Here is an 18613-nt window from a genome sequence, read left to right as displayed (position 1 = left end):
CTGTGGTCAAAAGCCTGACTTTATGTAAAATTTGGTACACTTTATTTTTTTATATTATATCGTTTTATATCTTATTGCTTTGTATTCCACAAATGTATTTACTTACACTTTAGTAAAAAAAATATGACTTTTGTTTATTTACATGGTATTAGTGTACCACTAATTAATACGTCATCAGCCCGATTTGTATAAATTACCCAGGAACCTTAAAGTTCCTCAACTTTTGGTAGAAAAAGGTCTATTGTTTCCCATTGTGTAATAAGGGGTGTCCACATTGCGGCCCACAGTTAGTTTTGTAGGACTGAAATTAACAACATTATGGAGTATTATATTGGCCCTGCGATGAGGTGGTGACTTGTCCAGGGTGTACCCCGCCTTCCGCCCGAATGCAGCTGAGATAGGCTCCAGCACCCCCCGTGACCCTGAACGGGACAAGCGGTAGAAAATGGATGGATGGATGGAGTATTATGGCCAAGCAGAAGACTAAAAAGGAAAATTGCCAAAATACAGTACAGGCCAAAAGTTTGGACACCTCTTCTCATCATGAATATTTACATTGTCAGTGAACATGCATGTTTTATATTCTAGTTTCTTCAAAATAGCCACTCTTTGCTCTGATTACTGCTTTGCACACTCTTGGCATTCTCTCGATGAGCTTCAAGATGTAGTCACCGGAAAGGGTTTTCACTTCACAGGTGTGCTTGAAACTGTTTATATATAATTGATCAATCAGTGTCTGTCTTGAAGGGGTGGTGTAGCCCAGCTAAAGTGTGATTGTTAAATCTCTAATGCACAAAGGCCGCATTATCAAGCACCACACTCTTTGCATTTTTTTAAAAGTAATTTAGATGTTTCTCTTCTCTAAAGGTGGTGGTTTCAATTCAAGTTTTTTTGCATTGATCTCGGGTTTCATGATGTTGCAGCTGCAGATGTGCTGACTTACCTGTCATAATAGTGTGGGTGTAGTTGTCAGAAAAATATATCATGCTAATATTGGCAGGAGTGGCAGAACTGTGTTTTTTTTTTTTAAGATAATTAGCTTAACCTGTCTTAAATGATACGCCATGTTGGTTGTTGTCGTGTGATATGAAAGGAGTTTGCACTTTACTTTTTTGGGATCATCTTTAACCTTTTGTAGTAAAGTGAAGTACTTCTTATGATGCTCAACTAGAACCTTTAATGAAGCCCAGCACACAGATACAACATACACAGCCGTTAGCTCTACTGCTGTCAAAAAACTGCTAGCCCCGTTGCCTAGGACCCCACCTGAACCCCTGGTGGTGGTCCCGGTGCTGCCTGAACAAAAAGGCATTTTAACATTACAACATTCCCTCCACCCATAGTCCAGTCAAATATTCATAGTACCCTCTTAGTGTAATACACAACCCCCAGAAATCACTGAGTCTGTATGAGAACATAGTCCTTAAGATATGATGGAGGTTTCCTTTGGCGAGCGGTGTCCCTGACTCCCACTTCTGCATCCTGTGGTTGATCGTCTGGTTCCGGCTCATCGGGTTCCTGATCAACTAGTTCCTGATCAACTGCTCCTGGTGGTGCTGAATGGAAATCCTCTGGAAAACTGTCCTTTGATGTGTCACGAAGAGTTTCCTTCTGATCATAACGTGGACGAATCTGATCCTGATGTCTTCTCACCAGCTTGCCATCTTGAGTTTTTGCTGTCCAAGAAACTGGACCAGTCCTCTCCACGAGTCTCGCCTGAATCCATTTCTGGCCTGCATATCCTCGTATGTATACGGCCTCGCAGTCTGTGAACACTCGGTCCCTGGCCCTTTTGTCATGGTTCTGTTTTTGTTTTGCCTGGTTTGAGCCCACTTTGTCTGACAGTGCTGGCCGGACCATGTCCAGCTGCGTTCGCAATCTCCTGTTCATTAGCAGCTCCGCAGGCGTAATGCCGGTTGTAGTCTGAGGGGTTGATCTGTATTCAAACAAGAACCTAGACACCTTTGTTTCCACACTTCCCTCCCCTATCTTCTTGATGGCTTCCTTGAAGACCCGCACAGCGCGCTCCGCACAGCCATTTGAGGACGGGTGGTATGGGGCTGTTGTCACATGTTTTACGCCATTTTTCCTGAGGAAATTTTCAAACTCTGCACTGACCAGACTTGGCCCATTGTCTGTAACCAGACTTGCTGGGATGCCATGAGTGGCAAATATGTTTCTCAATTTCTCAATAGTTATTGAGGAGGTTATGGACTGCATTGGGATGACCTCCAGCCACTTGGAGTAAGCATCGATGACAATCAAAAACATTTTTCTTAGAATGGGCCTGCAAAAATCCAAATGTAGTCTCATCCATGGCTGATTTGGCCACTCCCAGGGATGCAGCGGCGCGGCCGGAGGTGTGGCCTGGTTAGCTTGACATGTATGGCATCTGCGCAGTGCTGCCTCCAACTCCTCATCCATGTTGGGCCACCACACGTAACTCCGGGCTAGGGACTTCATCCTTGAGACCCCTGGATGAGCTGCATGTAGCTCTTCCGTCATTACCTGCCGACCGTGAGGTGGTATTACCACTCTTGTCCCCCACAGAAGGCAGCCATCCTCCACACTCAGCTCATGCTGTCTTTTCATATACGGCTTCACTCGTGGATCAGCACATACCTTGGGCCAGGAACCATGTAACAGCCATTGTTGCACTCTGGACAATATTGGATCTCGTCTGGTCCAGTCTCGGATCTGCTTGGCTTGCAATGGTGTGCCATTCATGTGTTCCATCAGCATTATTACCTCTTCCTCGCGTGGTGTACTGCTGGGCATGACTGGTAATGGGAGTCGGCTTAAGGCATCAGCGTTCCCATGTTTCGAGCCTTCCTTGTATTCTAAGGTGTATTCATAAGCTGCCAAAAGAAAGGCCCACCTCTGCATTCTGGCTGCCGCCAACTGTGGAATGCTTTTGCTCTCACCCAAAAGACCCAGCAGCGGTTTGTGATCTGTGATGATTGTGCAGTGCTTGCCGAAAAGATATTGATGACATTTTTTTAGGCCAAACATGATGGCTAGTGCCTCCTTTTCCAATTGAGAGTAACCCCTCTCAGCCACTGTTAGTGAGCGGGACATGTATCCAATGGGCTTCTCTGAACCATCTGTGAAACGGTGAGATAGAACGGCCCCCACACCGTATGGCGAAGCATCACAGGCCAGATAAAGTGGCTTTCCGTCATCAAAGTGTATCAATAGTTTATCAGATTGGAGACACTTTTTTGCTGCCTCGAATGCTCGACTCTGATTCGTCGTCCATTTCCACGCATTTCCCTTTCTCAACAGTTCGTGTAAAGGCTCCAAGGTGGTGGATATGTTTGGCAAGAATCTGTGATAGTAATTTAGCATTCCAAGGAACAATTTCAATTGTGTCTGGTCAGTTGGCTGAGGAGCATTTACAATGGCTTCAACTTTATCCGCCACTGGATGGATACCGTTGCAGTTAATTTTGTAACCGAGATACACTACCTCGGGTGCCATGAACACACATTTTTGTCGTCGCAAGCGAAGGCCTGCAGCTGCAATTCTCTCAAGCACCTCTCCGAGATTTTTTAAGTGGCTAGCATCATCCTTCCCTGTCACTAAGATGTCGTCCACTCTCACCACTACTTGAGGCAGTCCTTGCAATAGACCATCTGTCACGTTCAAACACTGAGGACATCTATTAAACAAGACAAAAGGCAAGGAATCAAACAGAGACAGAATTCAATTTGGACTCAATTGAGGAGAGACATGGCCACTGCACTCTCTGTACAGTCCTGCACCACGCTCTGACGAAGAAGGTTTTCGTCTCCTCTTTATTACAATATTCAATGTTCACGCACCAACACATGTCTCAGCAGGAATGGGGAGTATGTTAAACAGTCATTGTTTTCGTTCGCTTTGAAGACCAAGAAGTGGGATTTCTCGGGCTTGGGCTCTTCCTGGATCCAGCTGGGGCAGGTGTTGGAGGACAATGGATAACCCCTCCCGTCTCCTGACCACAGTGACTTCAAGAGGGCAGTGGGTCGTAAACAGCATTGACCTCGGTTATCAAATAGTTGGAAGAGAGTTTGTGAAATACTTCAGAGAGAGTTCGTTTAACACTTCAAAGAGAGTTCCTCTGGAAGTTGAGCAGATCCTGCCATCTGTCCGTGTTGAAATCACAGTGGCGTTTCACGAGCATTCTTCCTCTTGTTAGGCCTCGAAAGACAGCATTCATAATACAACGTTTCTTTTGTGATAACTTACAAACAATTATTCCAAAAATTCCCTCCTGTTTATCGCAAAAACGTTCCCATAATCTCCTTATCCCTAATAACTTCTTCTTGCAATTTTCAGTTAATGGTTAATTTCCTTACGACAAAGTTATGTTTACACTCAGAATTGAACATACATCCTGGTAGGTATCATCGTCTTCAGATTCATCTTCCTTGTCGTCCACCAGGAAGTACATCTGAACAGTTTTATCATCTGCTGGGCTAATCGCTGTGGTAATCAGACGGTTAAACAGAGAACAGACAGGGAATACAACAACATCCACACAACGTCAGTATTGCTGAACACGGCCATAGATACTAGATACCAAAGACTTGTATTTGCCGAAACCGTCCATCCACCCATCCAACATAGATGTATCTATGCCTGAATGCTCTTTCAGTTTACCGTTAAGGGTGTGCAGGCCTACCAGTGCTTTGGTCAGGCTACTTTCTGCATCAGTGCAGTTTGGTACGAACATGCAACACTGTTCACCAAATATTGCGCACACGCCCCCTTTTTTGCGTCATACGGTTTTGAAAAGCCATAAAGAAGGTGGCGGTGGCGAGTTGATTAGTTACGGCTTCAAGTCTTAATTTTCCAATCTCTGTACATTGTAGTGGACGTAGTTTATTCTGTCAACATTCTTGTTAATCGTACACCACCAGTAGACGTATGATTCAAATCCAGCTGCAACTTGATTTACCAATTTATAGTCGTCAGATATACTTCTTTGGACACCCATCAATATAAGTTGGATCTACAACACTTTGCCAGTTTACATCATCTCTAGTTATTTTCCAATGTTCAGATATCAAACTGTTAAGGCGTGTTAACAATTCTTGTACAAATATTGACACATTTACTATGTGTATGCAGTTATCTGATGATACGTTTCCTAACTGTTGTACAGAGCCTTGCATGTTAATGCAGGTATAATTAGCTTGTTCACATATTTATCAAATATTGGTTTCTGTTTTGTCTCTTTAGCTACATGGTCAATTTTGTTTTGCTCATTACTTCAATTCAACTTTTTTTTGACTCATCTTGAGTAATTGTCTGGGCTTATACATACAACACAATCAGTTTTTGTAGCCTTTCCCACTTGCTCCGCCATAAGGAACAAATTAATTACCAAAACAGGAACCAATTATTATCACATTTTGACACACCATCAAATGGTATATTTACAACTGTGACAGTGGAATTTGTAGTGTGCTAGATAACATGTCCCTTTGATAACACAAATACAATCCCAAATACCTTTTTTTTCCCCATTATATGACCTTTTTAAATACAATCCCAAATACTTTTTCTCATTATATGACCTTTTTACTATGTGCTAAGTGTACTCAGCTTGGTCTTTCCACTATCTTTCAAATGGTGTTAGTCCTGTTGTACTTGTAATGTTAATGTACATTTTTACTAAATATTTGCATAATGCTTTTGCTACTATCAGCACATCTGCTTTTCCTTTAGGAAATATTTCTACCTACTTTGAAAATGCATCTACTATGACCAGACAATAATGTTTTCCTTCACTCTTATTTAGTTAATTGCCTAGATGTTTTATACAACATTTTTTTTTATAAGAATTAAACTATAGGAAGTATAGTACTTCTGTATAAGGGTATTCATATCCCTCCTGTTGAGCCATGAGTTCAATCATGGCTCAAAACTGCTACCCACTTATAGAGATTTTTTGGTAAGATTAGTTTATTGTCTGGACATACATAGATGTCTTCTTTGATCAACGTGACTCCGTTTTTTAAATCCATTTATCTTTTTCTTTTGGAGTACTTTGTTGTTGCATATCTTTTAGTATATCATTATTCATGTCACTAGTTTGTCGTTTGAAATTTGTATTTCCTTTTCTGTTGCTTGTTTTGCTGTTTTGTCAGCAAACACATTTCCTATTGATACTGTGTCTGTTCCTTTGGTGTGTGTCGCACATTTGCATATTGCTATTTTAGCTGGTAGCTGTACTGCTTCTACTAATTATTTTAATAGTTCTCCATGTGTTACAGGTTTTCCTGTTGACTTTATCATTTCTATATTTTGGCTATCTTTATATATATTGTGACCTTTTGATCTTTCATTACTTTACATGCTTCTATTAGTGCTTCTAGTTCTGCCGCTTGCATTGAGCAATTTGATGGTCATTTGATAGCTTTCAAAATTTTCATTACTGTAACAATCGCACATTCTGTTCTATTTTTATTTCACAGAATGCTGCTTTAGCTTCTGAATTCCACTCTACAGATGATTAAATTTTACATTATTTGCTTCTTTGTTTGTGGTTTTTGTACTTGTTGTACTTTGTTTTTCTATTTTCCACAATAGTGCGTCCATTTTTGTTTAGAGAACGTCCTAGTTTCTTTACTTGTCTTTTGCATGATTGTACTTTTATTTTGCTTATTTTGTGTCTTTCACTATGTAGATGATTTAATAACGCTAATGTTATTTTTCCTCCTAATTCAAATGTTATACATATTACTTTATGTATTTTTTTAAGTAATGTTTTAAACTCACTTAACTGTCTATATGCCACTTAATCTATACTTTTAAACTCTGAATTTACATTTTTCCCATTGTTTATATTTTTTATTTGCAATTATTATTCAATAATATTTAAAGCAATCAGTTGTCTATCGCTAGCTGATAGTTTTCCTGATTGCCATACCTTCTTATTTATTCTATGTTATGTCCTTATCTTATCTTAGCTCAACACTCAGATGTATGGTGTTGCAAATGTCTAAAACATAATCTAACTTAAAAATGTTATACTACACTTCAAAGTTAAACCTACTTTAAACATGTAATAAATTCATTTTCACACCTCCCCCACTGCGCCACGCACACACACACACACACACGGTGGTGTGTAAGTGCGTGAGTGCACTCTTAAGGGCAAAGGTCAGCAACACTTGAAGAGATTTCTCTTCTTTTTTCTCTCTTCTTTCCTCAGCTAATAACCATGTAACCCACTTTATCATTTTATCATACTATACATCTCAACTCTTATTATAGTTATTAATCTTAGGTTTTTATTTGTTCCATTATTTAATTATGCATATACATATTTGTATATATAAAAGCGCTCTTTATATATCCAAACATACATGTATATCTTCAGTCTACCTTTTCTTCATCTCTTATTTCAATACCCCCATTATCTCTCTTTCGCATTAGTTTATTTCATTTTGCATTAATTCTTCTTATTGATTTCTTCCCATTTCTTCATCTATTTTTACTTTTATCTCATTTTAGCACTTTGAGATTTTTCTCCTATTTGCTTTTCCTTTTAACCTATTTTTATTTTTATTTGAACCTCCAGGGTTTTTACACAATTTGTACCTGGAAAGATACACACTTAAACACACACTAACAAACAAACAAACAAACAAACATATTTACAGCGATCTTACCACCAATGGCATACGCTGACAACATGACTAATTGGTGTTGTCTTTTAACAGTCATGCTGAGTTACTTTGATTGTTAATTTTTTATTTTTTTTTCAGGACAGTTTCTTGCAAAATGTCCCTCTTTGCCACAACGCCAACACGCAGTAGAGTGTAACCGCTGTCTTTGTTGTGGTCTCCTATTTTGGTTTAAATAGATTGTAGTAGACCATATTAGATCTGCGTTTCTTTGGGTTCCTCTTTCCATTTTGAGAATTTGGAGTAATCCGTCGTCCCCTACAGAGCCGAATTTATAAGGATTACTTTTGTCTTGTTTGTAAGATAGTGGTTTAACTTATTATTGTGGTACACATCGCTTCTACTGGAGATGGTTCCCCAGTGGAGGTGTCTTGCCTAGAGCATCCACAATAACCCACTATTCTCACAACTTTATATACCGTATTTTCCGCACTATAAGGCGCACCTAAAAACCACAAATTTTCTCAAAAGCTAACAGTGCGCCTTATAACCCGGTGCGCTTTATTACGATTCATTTTCATAAAGTTTCGATCTCGCAACTTCGGTAAACAGCCGCCATCTTTTTTCCCGGTAGAACAGGAAGCGCTTCTTCTTCTACGCAAGCAACCGCCAAGGTAAGCACCCGCCCCCATAGAACAGGAAGCGCTTCTTCTTCTACTGTAAGCTACCGCCCGCCCCCGGAAGAAGAAGAAAAAACGCGCGGATATCACCGTACGTTTCATTTCCCGTTTACATCTGTAAAGACCACAAAATGGCTCCTACTAAGCGAAAAGGATCCGGTTCATAAAAAGACGCAATCTCTCCATCCGCACACGGATTACTACCGTATTTCACAGCAACTGATATTCCTGTGAACCGCACTGTGGAACGGGAGCACGTACGGTGAATATTCGCACCACAGGGAATGAGAAGTCATCCTTCACTGTGGTTCTAGCTTGCCATGCTAACTTCCACCCATGGTGATATTCAAAAGGAAGACCTTGCCAAAAGAGACCTTTCCAGCCGGCGTCATCATAAAAGCTAACTCGAAGGGATGGATGGATGAAGAAAAGATGAGCGAGTGGTTAAGGGAAGTTTACGCGAAGAGGCCGGGTGGCTTTTTTCACACAGCTCCGAAGGCGAACACACCTTCACTAAGACGGGCAGACAGCGCCGGACGACATACGCCAACATTTGCCAGTGGATCGTAAATGCCTGGGCAGATATTTCGGTCACAACTGTGGTCCGAGCTTTCCGGAAGGCAGGATTCACAGAACAACAGCGACACTGACTCCCGATGACTTCGACGAGACGGAACCGGCCATTTTGGATACCACGCTTGCGCAACTTTTCAATTCGGACACCGAAGACGAAGAATTCGAAGGATTTACGAATGAAGAATAACTTCAGAAGGTGAGCGCTATGTTTATTTTGTGTGTTGTGACATTAACGTTCGAGCAACATTATGTTACTATTGCTCTACACCATTTTGAATTTTACTATGTTTGTGATTGCACATTTGCGTACATTTTGGGACAGAGTTGTTAGAACGCTGGTTTTCAATATATTATTAAAGTTTGACTGAACTATCTGACTGTTTTTTTGACATTCCCTTTAGCGCAGCGTAGGCGCGGCTTATAATCCGGGGCGGCTTATTGGTGGACAAAGTTATGAAATATGTAATTCATTGAAGGTGCGGCTAATAATCCGGTGCGCCTTATAGTGCGGAAAATACGGTAATATAAATTTTATATATTATATATTTATATACTTTATATTTATATAAATAATCTCGCCACACCTAGTGTGTGTGTGACAATCATTGGTACTTTAACTTTTAACTTTAACTTTTTAATATGGAGTGATAGCCTAATGGCGATTACTCCCACACACTCTCACATTCACACCTTTCAGTATATTGATCTACGGAAATTTCAATATTTCATGAGGACCCCGTCGCTCTCCAGGTTATTGTTTTTTACGGACAAAATTCAGTTTTTATTCTGAATAGACCATTTTAGGTCTGCATTGGACGCCGTTGTCCCCAGGATAATGGCTTACGGATATTTCAAATTATTGTGGGCTCCGCCTCCCCCTAGTATATTTGTTTACGGATATTACGGATTCCAGTTTTCGCGGTTCCGTTTACCTGCAGTATATTGGCCTCTTCAGTTTTAGAATTTTAGTTTTTAGTTTATTTCGGGTATTTCAGTTTTCGCGGACACCGACGTCCTGCAGTAATTTTGGCCTTTTTACCTGTTAGAGCCTAGGATTTACAGGGTTTGTTTATGCGTCGTAACCCTCGTCACACGCTTTTTCTTAGTCGTTTCTTTCTTCGTCAATTTAAAACGTACTCACTGCTCTCTGCCTTCCTTCCTCTTGTCCTCGGATTTTCCGTCAGTCTTTCAATTCCAGCCCGAAATGAAGAAAAAGCAGTTCCTCAATCAGGATTTGGATGCCATGGTCTTTCTGGTTTCACTCACTCATGCTGGAATCGTCAGACGTGTTGGAATCCGGCTCGAAGGACCAATAAGATGTCACGTTCAAACACTGAGGACATCTATTAAACAAGACAAAAGGCAAGGAATCAAACAGAGACAGAATTCAATTTGGACTCAATTGAGGAGAGACATGGCCACTGCAGTCCTGCACCACGCTCTGACGAAGAAGGTTTTCGTCTCCTCTTTATTACAATATTCAATGTTCACGCACCAACACATGTCTCAGCAGGAATGGGGAGTATGTTAAACAGTCATTGTTTTCGGTCTTTTTGAAGACCAAGAAGTGGGATTTCTCGGGCTTGGGCTCTTCCTGGATCCAGCTGGGGCAGGTGTTGGAGGACAATGGATAACCCCTCCCGTCTCCTGACCACAGTGACTTCAAGAGGGCAGCGGGTCGTAAACAGCGTTGACCTCGGTTATCAAATAGTTGGAAGAGAGTTTGTGAAATACTTCAGAGAGAGTTCGTTTAACACTTCAAAGAGAGTTCCTCTGGAAGTTGAGCAGATCCTGCCATCTGTCCGTGTTGAAATCACAGTGGCGTTTCACGAGCCTTCTTCCTCTTCTTAGGCCTCGAAAGACAGCATTCATAATACAACGTTTCTTTTGTGATAACTTACAAACAATTATTCCAACACCATCCATGGTGCGCTGGAAAATGCCTGGTGCCGAAGACACTCCATACGGCAATCTTGTGTACTGGTATAGTCCTCGATGTGTGTTTATTGTTGTGAACTTCTTTGAGTCCTCATCTAACCTGAGTTGCTGGTATGCTTGAGACATGTCCAGTTTGGTAAATTTGTGTCCACATCCTAATACTGCTAACAAGTCCTTTGTTTTCAGGATTGGGTAGTTATCTAATTTTGACACTAGGTTTACAGTGACTTTATAGTCCCCACAGATTCTAGTTGTTTTGTCCGGTTTTATGATGGGCACAATGGGGGCGGCCCACTCTGAAAAGTTCACGGGTTCAAGAATGCCTTCCTTCTCCAGTCTTACTAATTCAGCCTCAACTTTGTCTTTTAGTGCATATGGCAGTGGTCGAGCTTTGAAATATCTTGGCTTGGCATCTCGCTCAACATAGATTTTTGCTGAGGCCCCGACTAGCGTGCCCAGTTCGTGAGTAGCTCATCTAAGTCCTGCTGCATACTTAACCTCAGGCTAAATACAGTGCTCCAATCTATTTTAATTGCTTTCAACCAATTTCTGCCCATGAGATTTGGGCCCTCTCCCTTTACCACCAGTAATGGTAATTGTTTAGCCTGCCCTCTGTAGTTGACTTGCACATGCAGTTTCCCTAACACTCCCACCTTGTCTTTGGTGTAGGTGTATAGTTTCACATGTGTGTGTTGGAGTCTTCCTCCCCCCATCTTTTGGTACGTGTCCTCAGTAATTATCGTCATGCCTGCTCCAGTGTCAATTTCAAATTCAACGTCATGTCCATTTATTCGTATGTGCTCTTTGTATGGTTCCACTTTCTCCTCCATAGTCAGGTTGTAGAGTGTGTGTGCATATTCTACGTTTTCGGTCTCATTTCCCAACCTGTAAGTTGCACCTGATGTTGGTCCTTCAGGTTTCCTTATCTGCCTGGCACTACGACATTTTCTATCCAAGTGCCCCCTCTTGTGGCAATTGTGGCAAACTGCATCAATGAACCGGCAGTCTGTCGGCCCTTGACTACCACCACACCGGAAACAGCCACTCAGTGGGACGCGCCGATCTGCTCCTAGCTGGACTTTGTGGACCGTTCTTTCTGCCCCAGTTAGTTGCAAGTCGGCCAGGTCCTTGGATGCTGTTTCCATTGATGTGGCCAAATCAATGGCGCGTGCCAGAGTCAATTTTTCATCCTCCTCAGACAACAAACGACGTTGGATGCGATCCTCGTTGATACCACACACTAGTCTGTCTCTAAGCATGTCATCTAATGCAGTTCCAAATTTGCAATGTTCCGTGAGCCTCCTTAGCTCTGCAACAAACGAAGAAACAGACTGACCTTGTTGTCTCAATTTGGAATGAAATTTGAATCGTTCCACAATCAAACTGGGTTTTGGCGCAAAGTGATCCGTTAATTTCTGAAGCATCTCCGTCAATGTCATGTCTGTATCCGCCGGCTTACCGGGCTGGCACAAATCCCGCAACACTGCATATACTTTGGCCCCACACGAACTCAGGAAAATTGCCTTCTGTTGTCCTTCGTCTGTGATTTTGTTAGCCACGAAGTAAAAATCCAGTCTTTCAGCATACTGTTGCCAATCATCCGTAGCTTGGTCAAACTCCGTTAAATTTCCAAACGCCATTGAAGTCGTGATTTATCCTCGTCGCCAATGTAGTAAAGTGAAGTACTTCTTATGATGCTCAACTAGAACTTTTAATGAAGCCCAGCACACAGATACAACATACACAGCCGTTAGCTCTACTGCTGTCAAAAAACTGCTAGCCCCGTTGCCTAGGACCCCACCTGAACCCCTGGTGGTGGTCCCGGTGCTGCCTGAACAAAAAGGCATTTTAACATTACAACACTTTTCATAACACTTCTACACTTTGAATGCCCATCCATCCATTTTCTACCGCTTATTCCCTTTGGGGTCGCGGGGGGCGCTGGAGCCTATCTCAGCTACAATCGGGCGGAAGGCGGGGTTTTTTTTTTTATTAGCCCTAAGAGCAAATAAGTCCATCAATGCTGACAGTTGTCTTTTAGTGCTCACCGCACAACTGCAATGGCTGCTTTTATGAATGCGTAAAGCACAGTGAGACCTTAATTTGTATTTTCAGACACAAGTTGTCTCTAAGCTTTTTCTAATGCTTTAAGTTGCGAGTATCAATTTGAATTACGAGTATGTTGTGTGCCTCCGCCATGAAGATGAAGAGGAAAAAGAAGAGTAAGACAATTTACGAGCCTCCCCACTGCCAGCTGGCACAGCAAATTCCAGAAAAAATCCCATAAGATCGGCCCCAAACATCTAGTCTTAGAAGCGGAAGACACCTACCAACCTGAAGAAACCGTGCAGCCTACCTGGGGAGACAGCCCGACCGCAGCACTGCCAGTCTTTACCTAGTGAAGCGGCAGCCAGCTCCTGAATTAGCCAGACAATATCCAAAAGGCGGACATTTATCCATGACAATATAGAAAAGCTACTGATGGCGTGTCCAACAGAGAAGCAGCTTGACCGAGACACTGCAAAGGTATAAACAATCAGTGTTCAAATCGGTATGTCTCGTGCAAGCTCCCTGCACAATGAATGCGCAGTCGGTTGAACTTCTGGTGTAAGTGAATATTCAACAACCAACAGGAAACCAGCTATAACCCTAGTGCAAAGTAAAGAAGACAAGTACCACGGCAAAATGTGTGTGCCATGTTGGAATTCAACGCTGCTTTTGGTGGCACTAGGGCGGCAATAAAGTATTAAAAGAGCATTAGACTATCTGTGCCTCTATTGGGACACTTCATTACTTAACCTGCACAATATCACCTTCAAGCACTTGTTGCAGGTGACTGAGTATGTATCTAGTCAGCACTTAAATGAAACACTGATGGTCTAGTTACTACCGTTTACGTCGGCACAGAGTTATTATAGAACCAAATTTCAGTACCCATGCTTATTCACAGTGTAGTTGTTGGATGTATGAAGTCCAGTGACAAAGTCCACGGCAATATGTGACTACGACTCTGAAGGAGTAAGAAGGAGATGAAAAAGCCCTGCAGGAGTATGGTCAGAGGGTTTGGTGGAAATTGTGTTTTTAGCGGCACAAATATAATTCATTCTATGGTCTGTGACCAATAGTCCAAATGGATGAGTGAAACTCTCAAGCCAGCACCTCGACTCTTACAATTCCAGAACCACAGCCAGCAGCTCCCTATTGCCGGTAGCATGCTTACTTTTGTCCAAAGAAATTAATGCAAAAAAATTGTCCAGGGACCGAACTTGTGCTCGTCAGTCCAAGATTGCGATAAAACGCCTCCCTGCCGTTCAGGTCTTGGAGGCATCCAGCAATACAATAAACTGATGGATCGGATTTGGGTGTCTTCTTAAATTTACTCTTAACAGTTGTCAGCTCAGGTGCAGGCTCTGATTTACCCTTTCTTTACAACAAAACACAATGTAAGTAAATGGTAGTAGAATGAAATGCACATTTCTCAGACTTCACAAAAATACAGTTCCATAAAGGAGTACTGCAATTTTTGGGGGAATTTTGTCTATCTGTAATTATGAGAGACAAGAACACATGTCCTTTGTTGAGGGTGGATTTTAAATGATGATAAAAACCCTCATCCCAAGGAGCCAAACCACTTCAGACCTGTTGCCCTGACCTCCCACCTCATGAAGACAAGCACATAATCCTCAGCCACCTACTTGCGCAGAAAGTGTCGGCAATGGACCCCTTGTAGTTTGATTACTGTCCAGGCATCGGGGTGGATGATGCCATCATTGACCTGCATTGGACCCTCACCTACCTGGGGATTGCAGGAAGTGCGGTGAGAGTCATGTTCTTTGACTTCTCCAGTGCTTTCGGCACCATCCAGCTGGCACTACTGCGGGTGAAACTGGAAGAGGTGGGAGTGGACCATCATCTGGCTGCATGGATCATTAACTTTCTCATCGACTGGCCACTGTACGTGTGTGACTGTTCTTCAGATGTGGTAGTTTGCAGCACAGGGGCTCCCCAAGGGACGGTTACCTCACCTTATCTGTTCACACTCTACACCTCACACTTCAGGCAAGACTTCAACCGCTGCAGAAGTCCTCCGTTGTCTCTGCAGTGGTGGGATGTGTGTCTGAGGGGAGCGAGTAGGACTACCGAGAAGTCATCTCAGACTTTGTCGTGGTGTGCACGTAATCACCTGCACTTGAACACCAGTAAAACAAAAGATCTTGTGGTTGGCATCCGGCCGTCAGCTCCACCACCCACACCGATGACCATCCACGGATCCGATATAGAAATAGTGGACTCATTTAAATACCTGGGTGTGCACCTCAACAACAAACTGGACTGGACTCACAATTTATACGTGTTGTACAATAAAGGTGAAAGTCGCCTACACCTCTTGAGGAGACTGAGGTCCTTCGGAGTTTGCGGGTCACTGCTGTACACCTTCTACGACACTGTGGTGGCTTCTGCGCTGTCCTACGCTGTCGTTTGCTGGGGTGGGGGCAGCACAGTCAGAGACAGGAACAGACTAAATAAACTGATTAAGTGAGCTGACTCGATCCTAGGCTGCCCACTAGCCAGCATTAAGGGGGTGGCTGACAGAAGAATGATGACCAAGTTGACATCCAAACCATCTCACCCCATGCACAACACTGGAGGTCCTGAGTAACTCCTTCAGCATCAGACTGTTACATACACAGTGCAAGATTGGGCGCTACCGCAAGTCCTTTCTACCCACTTTACAACGCACTTATGTGAATACTATTTTCTTTTTTGGTGGTGTGCAATACGAATGTTAGAATTTTTTGTTGTATGTTATCTTCTATCTATACATATTAGTGTGTAATATAAATGATAAATGGGTTGTACTTGTATAGCGCTTTTCTACTTTCAAGGTACTCAAAGCGCTTTGACACTACTTCCACATTTACCCATTCACACACACATTCACACACTGATGGAGGGAGCTGCCATGCAAGGCGCTAACCAGCACCCATCAGGAGTAAGGGTGAAGTGTCTTGCTCAGGACACAACGGACATGACGAGGTTGGTACTAGGTGGGGATTGAACCAGGGACCCTCGGGTCGCGCACGGCCATTCTTCCACTGCGCCACACGTCCCGTAATATGTAGTGTTATTACTTTTTAATTACGCTTTACCTCTAGTACTGCATCTAAAAACCTGCACTGCAACAACGCAATTTCCCCATTGTGGGATAAATAAGTCTATCCTATTCTATCCTGATGGGAGTCTTTGTTGTAGCCTTCAAAGCCTTCTAAAACAACTTCAAAACCCTCTATCAACGTTTTATATACAAACTGCAAGTTTATATGTACAGTATATACATACACGTATATACATCTACTGTATATATAATGTAGTAACAGACACGCCAATAAGAATATGTAATATGTATAATATTTATCGTATGTTGGTCATTTTAATCATTGCCTGAACTAATTCCTCGAGGCATTTATTTCAGTTTCCATAGCAACACATTTTCGACTTCTGGCAGAAAATGTATGTTCCCACTTCTGGACACAAAGGCGTGTTTTTTTTTGAAGCCGAAGATACTGAGGATGAACTACTGCTTCTAGAAGCGAGCACGAAAGAAGAGTGAGACGTTGGAGAAAATGGAAGCCGAAAGAGTGAGGTGAAAGTGACTCGAAGCTGCAAAATATGGAACTTGGAGCCAAGCTATTTCAGCATAAATGGAGTGCTTACCCAAAATAAATAGGAAAAAATGTCCCTGGCCAGTTGAACCAAACAAACAACTGTACCTGATACACCCAGTACATCATGCGTGTATCTGGCTAGCTGTGTACAAACAAAGCATGATATGTGGGCTAGTACTTTACATCCATCCATCCATCCATTTTCTACCGCTTGTCCCTTTCAGGATGGGGGGTGCTGGAGCCTATCTCAGCTGGAATACTGTAATATAATTGTTCAAGTTTTTCAGTCAGTACAGATTGGTGTCCTATCACACTGTGTTGTGCATTACAAACTCAAACACGTTTTGTGTTAACGTAGAAGCTCGCTTATATCTTTCCGTAGCTAGCTTTTACGGCTAAAACCGTAGCATGCCGATGTGTTACTACGCAATAACAATTTTGCTGCAGTTTGGTTATTATACAGGTTACGGAACGTAAATGAAGTATTGTTGTTGTTTTTTAAATGCATTTTAAAGTGACTCATGATTGTGAATAATAGGCAAAATTCCAAGAAAAAAAGTGCAGTTCCCCTTTAACAAATGCTTAACAATCAGGCACACATCTCTTCAAAATTGTCCGACAGTGTGTGACTAGTGTTAGACTCACAAATTACAGTGGTTGTTAAGCATTCTGCCATGCGCTTCAATGGCCACAAGTCATTTCTCTCTCTTAGTAAGTTGCACAATGTGGCGTGCTGTTATGGTTAGTGTGGATAGGAACCCAAGTTGTGTTCAGGATGTACAAGTCTTTATTGAATCCGCGAGTCAAGAAAAAGAAAAACTGTTTCCAAACTACAGTCCAAACAAAGTACCAAATAAAATATTGGAGGACAACACTTCATTAAAATTGAATAAAGCAATGATTAAGCATTGAAAATCCGGGACGCGTGGGTGTCTCTTTAATGACGGCCAATTCCACAGAAATCTGTAGAACAGAACAGTGGACTCAACTTCACTCAAGAGAAATAGTGCTATTGTAAACTGACAATAATTGGAGGAAAAATATTTTTTAAGATGCTATCATCTCTACCCACTAGTAACATCAGACTGTTAGCAGTAAGCACCCACTGGTTTCTCCTATGATGACAAAGTAGTGCACTCACAGCAGTAGGCTGTAACCGATAACATGCACTTATATTATTTCGTATTTGATTATTAATTCCAATTTCAAGTCAGCTACACAGACATTGTGTAAATGTGTTATACTTGTGTAGCGCTTTTCTACCTTCAAATTACTCAAAGCGCTTTGACACTATTTCCACATTCACCCATTCACACACACATTCACACACTGATGGCGGGCGCTGCCATGCAAGGCCCTAACCACGACTCATCAGAAGCAAGGGTGAAGTGCCTTACTCAAGGACCCAAAGGACGTGACTTGGATGGCGGAAGCTGGTGATCGAACCAGGAGTGAGTCTGAGAGCCCCGTCCACCGAACACTTAGTTGTTTCTGAAAATGGCATCACTATTTCTTAGGCAGGCAAGCAGTGTAAATATGTAGGCGCGACGCGACCATTCTAACTGTCTATTAGTCCTCTTTCATTATCATTTATTAGTGACTATACCTACACATCGTCCAATTTAAAATGCATTTAATATGTGTTTGAAGGCGTGTTTAGGATAGTATAGACTTGAATTTATCCCACAATGACGAAATGACGTTGTTTTAGTGCAGGTTTTTACATACAGGAGCAGAAGTAAAACGTAATGAAAGACAAAAAAATAGTAATAAATACTACATATTACTTACTAATTTGTATAGGTAGAAGATCAAATACAACAAAAAACACTAACATCAGTATTGCAAACCACGGAAAAAAAAGATGACAGTAATGACAAAAGTGCGTTGGAAAGTCTTATAACTGTGGGTAGAAAGGACCTGCGATAGCGCTCCTTCTTGCACTGTGGATGTAACAGTCTGATGCTGAAGGAGTTACTCAGGACCTCCACAGTGTTGTGCAAGGGGTGAGATGGATTGGACATTATGGATGTCAACTTGGTCAGCATTCTTCTGTCAGCCACCTCCTCAATGCTGTCTAGTGGGCAGCCTAGGATGGAGTCAGCTCTCTTAATCAGTTTATAAAGTCTATTCC

General features: G+C 42.1%; 1 protein-coding gene across 1 annotated transcript in view; it reads left to right on the top strand.

The window, feature by feature from the left end:
• Positions 1–18613, top strand: part of myo15b (myosin XVB) — a 194484-nt gene that overhangs the window by 22403 nt on the left and 153468 nt on the right. The window lies entirely within an intron of this gene.

Source organism: Nerophis lumbriciformis, linkage group LG11, assembly GCF_033978685.3.
Source record: "Nerophis lumbriciformis linkage group LG11, RoL_Nlum_v2.1, whole genome shotgun sequence".
Taxonomy (NCBI): Eukaryota; Metazoa; Chordata; class Actinopteri; order Syngnathiformes; family Syngnathidae; genus Nerophis; species Nerophis lumbriciformis.
Note: the sequence above shows the minus strand (reverse complement) of the source record. Positions and strands in the feature narration are given on the sequence as shown.